Consider the following 10628-nt stretch of genomic DNA (forward strand, 5'->3'; position numbering starts at 1 on the left):
AGGGCATCCTGGGGGGCAATTTCTAGAATGTATTTCCATTATGGGTGTACAGACAGCTGGGTTTTTCCTTTGCTAAGAATCGGAGCATGTGAACATGTGAAAGCTCCTGCAGTGCTTTATTTCTGGATGTTCTTGCTTTCTCTGTGGGGCTCTGTACAGACCCACTCCAGCGATGAAAGCCAGTTGTACCTCCTGGAAAACCTGGGAGACCTCCTGGGAAGATCTAAAGGTTGCTGCTGGGAGAGGTGTTAGTGGGGCCAGCACGAGGTGCTCACCCTGTGGTCCACGTGGATCCTAATGCCCCAGTATAGTGATGGGGACACTATACTGTACACAGGCACCAACCTTCAGATGAGACATAAAACCAAGGTCCTGACACTCAATAGTCATTTAAAATCCCAGGGATTTCTTGTAAAGAGTAGGGGTGTAACCCCTGCACCCTGGCCAAATTTCCCATTGGCCTTTACCAATCATGGCCTCCTAATAATTCCCATCTATAAATTGGCTTCATTACTCTGCTCTCCTCCCCATTAATAGCTGATGTGTGGTGAGCGTTCTGGCGCGCCATGGCTGCCTTCGCATCATCCAGGTGGGGCTGCACATTGGTGGTGGTGGAGGGGATCCATATAACCTGTAAAGTGCTTTGAGTGGAGTGTCCAGAAATATAAGTGTAAGCAATTATTAATTACTTTTCTTACCAGTTTCAGACCACTGGCCTTTAATTAGCCACCTCCACTCCTCTCTCTGTTGTCCCACAGCTCAGGTACACAGATGAACTACGGTATTATCAGATGTAGTTCTTTCCTCTGCAAGGAAACAATGCAATGATCCCTTATACTGGCATTATTAATATATTATTATTATTATTATTATTATTGTTATTATTATTATTATTATTAAATTACTGCGTCATTTGTCCACTCATTATCAGACTGGTAGGGGTTGAGATATCTTAGAGCGCTCTCTGGCGCACCATGGATTAGGAATAAGGAATGTGGCACAAAAATAAGGAATAGGGAACAGGTAGAGGGAATGAAAGAATTAGAACTAAAAACAGATCAATACGTTTACAATTAAATCATTGCCATCAAGTACATGTAGCAATGGTAATTAAGTACACAGAATGGTAATTAAAACACAGATCAAGAAATGTGGAATATGGTGTGATGAATAAGAATTAAAAATAGGGAACTACGTTCTGGCACATAGAGTGTAAGGAGCAGGGTTGATGAGTCTTGGATGCTATTTGTTATTAGGTCGGCTGTAGTGTCTGCCTGCAGAGGGCACCCTTGCTGACTGTAACTCAGGAAACTGCTCAGTTATGTTACACTACCGCCAAAATCACAGCTACAGGCCGACACCTGCTGTGCACCTGGACAAAGCTGTTCTCCACATTAGAACTTTTACGTGTGAGAGCCCAATCTGTACTCTTTTGTTATTGTTGTAAGTAATTAAACCATTTTTTTCTTTTTAGAATCGTAAGACGAGTAAGAAAATTGTTCTTAAAAAAGAAGCAGAATCACTTAAAAATACTACCACCGAATTTTGAAAATCCCCTGCTAATAAACACACACAACAAGACAGGAAACAAACTGAGAGAGAGGAGATCACAGAGAAACCCTCAGTAATAAACACACACAACAGGACAGGGGAAAGCGGGACAATACATCAACGTGTCAGAAGGGTTTCTAGGTGACAGTGCTTGAAAAGGCTGATACATTCTTCTAATTAAGCCAAGCTGGTTGTTGTACCAAAAATCAAGATATTCTGCTGGAGTTTTTAACCCAGTTCATTCTTCTCAGTGTAATATCTGATACAGTATGTCACCAATACAAACGGTGATGCACAATACAGCAATGGTCTGAAACTCTTCTGTGAGCTGCGTAGCTGCTAAACGATTGCATTTCATTTGATTTTTCATAGCTGCTGGTGACAAAGGCATTTATTTTCTGGATTTCAATTATTATGTAGTGTTCCACACAGACGTGCTAATCTTCCTTTCAATCGTGCTATTCTGGAATTCCCGCCCAGGACTTGTAATGAATTCTGACTCCTAGCTATGACATGAGAGGAGAAAAACACATGACATTTACCATATGTCTGGGTTTTGTGAATGGCATTTATTTGCTTTACATTTCTAAAATATGTTTACCTAAAAGGAACAGGAAGTGAATGCTTCACCATTCGCTAAATGTAGTTTTTAATTTGGCATGTGAGCCAAAAACACTGACACATAAACTACATTTTCCGAAACCCCACACACATATCGCCACTATTTACGGCATGATACACTTTCAGATAGACCAAGCAAAGTAATGTGAAAATGAGTAAGGAATATTACTGAGCTAAAGAATTATGTGAAGTAATATCCACAGATATCCATACATCAACTATTACACCTGTTTTTGCAGATAGCCTTTATCCACATGCAATTATTTACCCCACTTTCGATACAATTAAATTAAATGTTTCAAGCTCTGCATACTTCAACAATATAATGGCAAGCTACAATCTTAAGAATTGAAATATATAAATAGATAATGTGATCTTAATATAATGCAAACTTCAACAAAATAATGGAAAAGTACAATATTAATGTAGTACAATATTAATAATGTAGTAGAACAGTCTTATCACATTAAGGGCTACAATCACTGTGCAGTATAATGTTCATGATGATGCACATCTGTAGCAAAAATACTAGTTGGCAACAGAAATTCACAAATTAAAAGTTTAATGTTCCATGTGGGTCTACAGTTACAGTCAATCTACTCTCCCTGTGCATTTGTATTCAAATAATAGTTGCAGAAGTGTGTGTGTGTTTGAGGAAAAGTGTGAGCTGCCCAGAGTGTGTGTTTCTTGCTGTGCACCGGAACCCTGACCCCTCTCTGCACAGAGCTGGTGATCTGCTGAGAGAGAAATCTGTTGATCTGCCGACATGGTGATCTGCTTGCCGATACGGCTGGCGTATCTTGATGTTCCTTCTTTGGTTCGGAGCCGTTTATCTGCATCTAGTCTCCAGGCTGGCTTGTCTGCCTGATCTGAAATAAACAGGAAACTGCAAAGATACGAGACGCAGCTCCCTTTTCACACTTTCAAATCACATTCTACCATCTGAGAAGCGGCCTCAGCTTTTGAAAAAGGTGTGCCATTTTTCTGCACTCTTTCTCTCTCACGCACCGTTCCAAAAAAACGTACACGTAGTCCTGGGGGAGACATGATTATTCTCCTTCCCTGGCTTCCCCAGTTCCCCAGCTTGCAAATAATTCCTGATTTTGTTAATGTAATTAGATTGTCTGGCCAGGCTCACCTGGCTAGTCTAATTTAGTGTAATCCAATCTCTGAGTGACTGTTGATATTTGTACCGTAACAGGCAACTGCCATCGCTCTACAGGCATAATTTCCTCCTCAGTATCAGACATGTGACTGTGAAGGCATCTTGTCAGCCTCGTGGACGCTAGTGACCTAGGGAAGCCAGCGAAGATGAGCCCTGCTCTACTGCAAAGTCTTGTGTCTCTCTTCTTGTGTCTTCTTAAGAGTACTCTTGTGAGAACACTTATAAAAACCTTCCTTCCTTCTCCTCACACCACACACTGAGGAAAAGTCCTAGTCCACTCCTACTTCAGATTCCTCATGAACTGTAATAATAAAGAAATACTAATTCCTTTTTCTGGACACTCCACACAGAGCTCTTTACAATAATGGGGTAATGTAAAGAGGTACATGGGGAACTGGGATCCTCACTACCACCACCAGTGTGTCCCACCATCTAGATGATGCTCCAGTCTGCTCACACACAGCAGCTCTCAGTGGGAGGAGAGCAGAGTGATGAAGCCAGTTCAGAGATGGGGATTATTAGGAGGCCATGATAGGTAAAGACCAGGGGGAAATTTGGCCAGGACACCTGGGTAACACCCCTACTCTTTTCGAAAAACACCCTGCGACTTTTAATGACCATGGAGAGTCAGGACCTCGGTTTAATTTCTCATCCACAGGACAGGATTAGACAGTATAGTTTTTAAAGTATAGTGTCACCACACTAGGGCATTAGGACCCACACAGACTTCTAGGTGAGACAGAGCTCTCCTTCCTGGAATAGAATTACTGTATACCCAGATCTCAACTGCCTGCTAGAGACTAGAGAGTAGAGGAGTATATTGACAAATGCACATGGACATTGGAAGTCTTACTCATGCTGATCTCTCAGGATGTCCACAGTACAGCAGACAACCTGGTACAACAGACAACACCACACAATATAGACACTACATTACAAAGCAACCCAAATTGTAATAAATAGCAACAACCTATTACTCTAATCCTACTCCTCTACTCTGCTAAAGACATAAATTTGACTGTGCTGCACCCAAGATTTCAAAGTCACTTTCACACAAATCATCCTGAAATGTGTTTTCAGTCCTTCTCAGTCTTTTTTGGCAGTCATGAACTGAAAGACTTCACTTGCACAGAACTAGATTTCAGTCAACTTCATTGAGGGTAAGTTGATGGCATAGCACAGTCATACAGCTAATTAATCAGCTCATTAGGTCTCTGGTTTGCACAAAACCCCCTGAGAAGCTTAAACACACACATGCCCGTAGAAACGGATGCACGCACACACAGTTCTCTGCTTCACGTAAATGAAACTCCACGCACAGGTAACAGGTGATACCTGCATGCACCCTCTCCCATCCCAGTTTCTCAACAGCTCCAGCTCAGAGAAGAAACTTTGCTAATAAAATTGTTCAGGCTGGGTTAATAACTGGACAAGACAGGTGTTGCAAAAATGAAGCCACATGCATACAGAGAGCCTTGTGGTAACATTCAGTGAGGGGCAAGCTGAAAAAGTCTCAAAGCCCTGGTTTTCCAGTCTTTCTAATGAAAAAGCACTGAAAACCTTTCACTTTGACTGGGGTTCATTGGCCCAGTGTAAAAGTAATATTAATAAACTCATAATAATGAACAAACTTTATTTTATATAGCACCTTTAAAAGTGACTTCTCAAGGAGCTTTACAGTAAAAAAAAAATTTCAAGGAGGGGAGAGAATTAGTATAATTAAAAACAAGGGTTTCCAATTAAATGAAAGCCGTTCTGAAGAAGAACGGTTTTGAGTCTGGATGTAAAATGGCTCAGGGAAGCATTTGGGATAGAATCCCAGGGCTTTGGGGTGCAGGAAGAGAAGGCTTGTTACCCATAGAGCATAGAGGAGATCGCAGTACAAACAGGAGACCAGAATCAGGAAGCCAACAAGGCAATAAGTCAAACAGGTACTGAGGTGCCAAGCCATGCAGAGCCTTATAGGCAAGCAGGAGGATTTTGAAACCTGTTAGGAAGCCAGTGCAAGGACTCCAGGATAGGAGCAACGTGATCGCTTGCACAATGTGTCTTGGCCTGAAATCCGGAAGGCGCAAATTAATTTACAACAGTGAAAAGTGACAAATGAGAAATCAGTCTATTACATTTGAGCTCTCCCAAGATTGCAGTCAAGTTCACTGAGAGTAAGTAGCAAGCTTATCAAAGCGGATATCTGATTTACTCTGACTAGTATGTGAAATGGTTCCATAATCAGGATGTTAGATCTCTGGTGCATAATTATTGAGTCAGTTCGTAACCCACTGTATGTTTGTGGTCTGCGAGTCTACAGCACTGTGAGCTATATGAAGGCAGGTGTATGTGCATTTCTGCTGTCTCTGCTCAGTTGTTTAAAAGAGACTCTCCTCTGTGTCCAGTTTCCAACATTAGGTGAGCAGGGCCAGTCCACTAAGTGTCCAGTGAGAGGCTGGGAAAATGAAGATGTTTTTTCTGCTGGTGTTTTTTGGGATATTTATCCTGAACAAGGAAGAAGGTAAGAGACGAATCAGAAATTGAAAATGAAATTGTAAAATAAATGTGCAGATGAACTGTTGTATAAGCATACGTAGCCTATGCAGTGACAGTTTGTGGACAGTCTATACATATATACAACACCAATGAAGACTGAGAACTGCAGCTCCTATTGTGCAGCCTGATCCTGGACACAACAGAAGGTAAGAAGAAACAAGCCGCCGATTGCTCATTTAAACTGTTCTTCCTTTTCCCTCGGATTTAGGCTCAGTGCACTGTGAGAAATCACAAGCAAAAAATCTTTCGACTGTTGCATTCTTGATCAAACCGAAACTTAATCATAACAAAACCTCAATCACAGAGCTGAGAGGAAGTGTGCCAACACATCTACACATGTTAAACTACTGGTGCTCTTAGTCACATAAAGACGACACAGAAACGAGGCAGATTAAGAGTTTCAGAGCCACTGGTGTACTGATCTTGTCTCATCATCTTGTAGCTTCAGTAGGTCAGTGCTGGACCCGTTCTTGTCCGATTCCCAGCTGAAGTCATTCGGCTTTGTTGGAGTAAAGGAGATCAAAGAGTGAAAGGGGAGGTCTGAGCTCATGGTAAAAGCACAGTAAAGTGTAGTAAAGAATGGGGAAGTCATGGTTAGAGCACAGTAAAGTGTACAATAAGAACTGCCCCCATGTATCTTAAGATAGTTTGCTAGCTTTTGTCAGGTTTAGAGGTTGGTGAGATTAATTGAGCACTTCTCTGTCCAGGAGCTCTGTAAGGGTCAGTCAGGGTGTGAAGAAGGGACAGTGATCCTGGATGACTGATCTCAAGACTTTTCTGTATGAACCCCTCTGTCTCTCTCCAGTGTCCAGCTCTCCTGTCCAGGAGCTCTACAGTGAGTTAGGGTGTGAAGGAGGGACAATGGTCCTGGATGACTCATCTCATGCCTGTTCTGTAAGAACTTCTCTGTGTCTCTCCAGTGTCCAGCTCTTGTCTGTACTGGAGCTGTAACGTGGGCGGTCAGGATGAGGAGGAGGGAGAGTGGCCCTGGCACGTCTATATCCAGATCCAGGTGGACTACAACGATGCCAAACTCTGTAGTGGATCCCTGATCAGTGAGCAGTGGGTTCTCACTGCAGCGCAGTGCTTCAAACCGTGAGTGTGTCCTGAAATCCCTGTCTGCCTTGCCACGTCTCTGGGAACTGCTGTAAAAACACCTTTCATTCTTTTCCTACTCATTGTTCAAAACCGATTAAGTTCTCAGCCTGTTCAGGTGTGCTCAGACAGGGTCCTATCTGATTAGAACAGTCCATTCCACTAATTAGCCTGTTCAATTTAGCCATTTTTCTGCGATTCTCCCAAACTAATCCTTCTGTATAAAAAACAATCAGAGGACAGTGTAAGAAAAGAGGCAGCTATATCAGTTTAATCTGGTTTTGATCATTGGTCTGAATTAAAATCAAGCATTAAAACTCTTGCCCCGTCTCAACGTGTCCCGGAAATGATAGAGCCAAACAGGTCTTTGGTCAAAATGTGTCTCCAAGCAGTATTATTGGCATTGCAATTGTTAATATTTACTCTGGATACTAATTACCTGATCCCGCGACCAAGCACACAGAATAATAATATTTATTATTCTTGTATATTTATTAATTATAATATTTAATACAGTACCAATGTATAAATTGAACATTGTTATTATTATTATTATAATTATTATAATAAGACTGTCTCTTTCAGCTCCTTCTTGCTCGAGCATTCCTTCGTGAGGCTGAGGGAATACTATTACTATCAGATGGTCAAGACAAGCATTAAGAAGGTCGTCCTCCACGAGCAGTACGAGAAAGCAGCAGACGGCTTTGACATCGCCCTGGTGCAGCTGGAAAGCGAGGTGTCCCTCTCTCCTTACATCAGTCCTGTCCAGCTCGCTGAGCCCAACGATGTCTTCACAGAGGACACAGAGTGCTGGGTCACTCGGTGGGGGAGGAATATAGAGAATGGTAAGAAATGATGATCAGAGCTCCTGTGTTTCTCGTTAGGACTCAGGAACTGACAGCCGGTCATTCTGCACATCTCTCTTGTCTGGTTGCTGTGAGCTCATTCAGACATCTCACCCTGTCATTTACTTGAAAGAAGGGAGCGTATCTGCTTCAACAACATCATGGTGTATATTGTTCTAGATCAGCGGTCAGCTGACATGGCACACGTGTCATTATTGTCATGCAAAGCGATTTTTAACGCCATGTGTAATGAGAGTGGCACGTGCAATAGAAGACTAATAAGCCATGAAGAAACTAAGTTAAAAAACAATAGAAGCTGTGTTTGACTGTCTAATCCCTTATAACATGCTACCCAATGAAAGTGCTTTGGTGTAGAAAAAAAAAACGATTCACTTGGTTTGCTTGCTGCCTTATTTTTAGCAGGGATAGCCAACTATATTAACAGGAAAGCTCACAATCTGTGCTGCTAATAATATTTATTTTGGTATTTATTGTGGCATGCTCATCAGCTGAGATGGTTGTGCCTGGTGTCTGAACATGAGGACAACCAGTCATGAGGTTTATAATAAATTGAGAAAACTAATGCTTTATAGTCGGGAAGGTGTTGGAAATAAAGTGTAATGAACAATGCATGTCATTCTACTTGTCTTTGGCTTTGTAGAAAATAGTCACCATCTTTTTGTCACTCCAATAGTCCGGGTACCCCTGGCCATCGTAGACAACAGGCACTGTCAGTACATGTACAACAGTGAGATAATCAGGGAAGACATGATGTGCGCTGTGGATGAAGATGGACAGAAGGACACCTGCCTGGTGAGTTCACCATCCGCAGTGCAGACAGAAACCAGACCAGTTGATGCAAAAATTCAAGACAACTCATACATGGTGGATACATTTGGAAAAGTATTTCAGAATGATAACTTTAGAAATCAAAAGTGATCACGCTTTCACCTCTATAAAACAGCAATCCGTGTGTGATCTACTGCCGCTAATCATCCAATTCGATTTTAGCAAGTTAGTTTATAACCAGCAGTTTCTCCAGGAGCAATATCACCCTGCAACTCAGCACTGGCAGCCCCACTGGAGCTCCGCAGTGTGAGCCTGGTCAGTACCTGGATGGGAGACTCCTGGGAAAGCTGAGGCTGCTGCTGGAAGAGGTGTTAGTGGGGCCAGTAGGGGGCGCTCACCCTGCGGTCTGTGGGGGTCCTGATGCCCCAGTATAGTTATGGGGACACTCAACTGTAAAAAAGGTGCCGTCCTTCGGATGAGACCTAAAACTGAGGCCCTGACTCTCTGTGGTCATTAAAAATCCCAGGGCGTCTCTCGAAAAGAGTAGGGGTGTCACCCCGGTGTCCTGGTCAAATTTCCCCCTGGTCTTTACCCATCATAGCCTCCTAATAACCTCTATCTTTGAACTGGCTTCATCACTCTGCTCTCCTCCCCTCTGGGAGCTGCTGTGTGTGAGCAGACTGGAGCTTCATCCAGGTGGGGATTCACACTGGCGGGGGTGGAGGGGATCCCCATTACCTTTAAAGAGCTCTGAGCATCCAGAAAAGAGTTATATAAGTGTAAGGATATTATTATTATTATTATTATTATTATTATTATTATTATTATTATTATTATTATTATTATTATTATTATTATGTTCTTCCAAAATGAGCCTTGAAAGATTTGCGGAAAATGCATACTGTGAGCATGTCATTACCGTTGAGCAACAGACAGTTACGTGCAAAATTACTCACGTCATGATGGAGTTGCACCACTTTGATTTGCAAATATTTACACTAAGCACAGCCCTGTATTGTCACCGTGTGAAACTATTCCTTCTTCATTCCTCATTTCACTCCAGGGTGATTCTGGGGGACCTCTGGTGTGTAAGAAGTGGGGCAGCTGGATCCAGGCTGGGATTGTGAGCTTTGGAAGAGATTGTGGTATGCCCAACTCCCTAGGAGTCTACACCCGGGTCAGCAGCTTCAGATGCTGGATTTTGAAACACAGTGGAGTCTGAGGAGTTCTACGGGATCCAGGGGAGAGCGCCTTCTGGTGTAACTGGCTGCTGCTGCTGCAACTGCAGAATCTGATTCCATCTGATTAGATTGCCCGTCTGCACAAGATAATTGCATGTGAGAATATGCCAAAAGATAAGACTGGGAGATACAATAAAGATAAAACAGTGAGTCGGAGACAGAAGTCTTACAGACCTTTTTTAAGTGTGTACCATAGCTATGAATATACGGATTAAACAATAAATGTTAGATCTTGTCATTTCAGGACAAAACAGCTGGGCATGGCCGTCCACTTTGAGTATTTTGTTGAAAAAAAATGGATTTGAAATTGGGGAGTCAGTTCTGTGTCATAAGCATTCCCAGTGGGCAAAAGACGTGTAATATACGTCTGTTAAACGCATACCTTAGACGTCTAAATGTGGTCTGCAATTCGTCTAGAATGAAATTCTAATATACGTCTAAAGTTATACGTCAATTATACGTCTATGTTTAGACGTTCATTATACATAAATGGTTGGAGTTCTATTATACGGATAAATTTAGAGGACTATTATACATATATGGTTGGAGTTCCGGATAACTTTAGAGGTCTATTATACGGATAACTTTAGAGGACTATTATATGTATATGGTTAGAGGTCTATTATACGGATAACTTTAGAAGTCTATTATACGTATATGGTTAGAGGTCTATTATACGGATAACATTAGAGGTCTATTATACATCAAAGATAGGTTTTATAGGTGTAGAAACAAGTAAACCAAGCCAATGATTAGGTTTCGAAATTTATTCTGAAA

General features: G+C 42.0%; 1 long non-coding RNA gene across 1 annotated transcript; it reads left to right on the forward strand.

Moving 5' to 3' along the window:
* The first annotated feature begins 8532 nt into the window (after positions 1-8532).
* On the forward strand, positions 8533-10247 carry LOC138238115 (uncharacterized). The gene is made up of 2 exons (XR_011189274.1): positions 8533-8634; positions 9674-10247. It is a non-coding gene; the product is annotated as an uncharacterized lncRNA (long non-coding RNA).
* The last annotated feature ends 381 nt before the right edge of the window (positions 10248-10628 follow it).

Source organism: Lepisosteus oculatus, chromosome 4, assembly GCF_040954835.1.
Source record: "Lepisosteus oculatus isolate fLepOcu1 chromosome 4, fLepOcu1.hap2, whole genome shotgun sequence".
NCBI classification, from domain to species: Eukaryota; Metazoa; Chordata; class Actinopteri; order Semionotiformes; family Lepisosteidae; genus Lepisosteus; species Lepisosteus oculatus.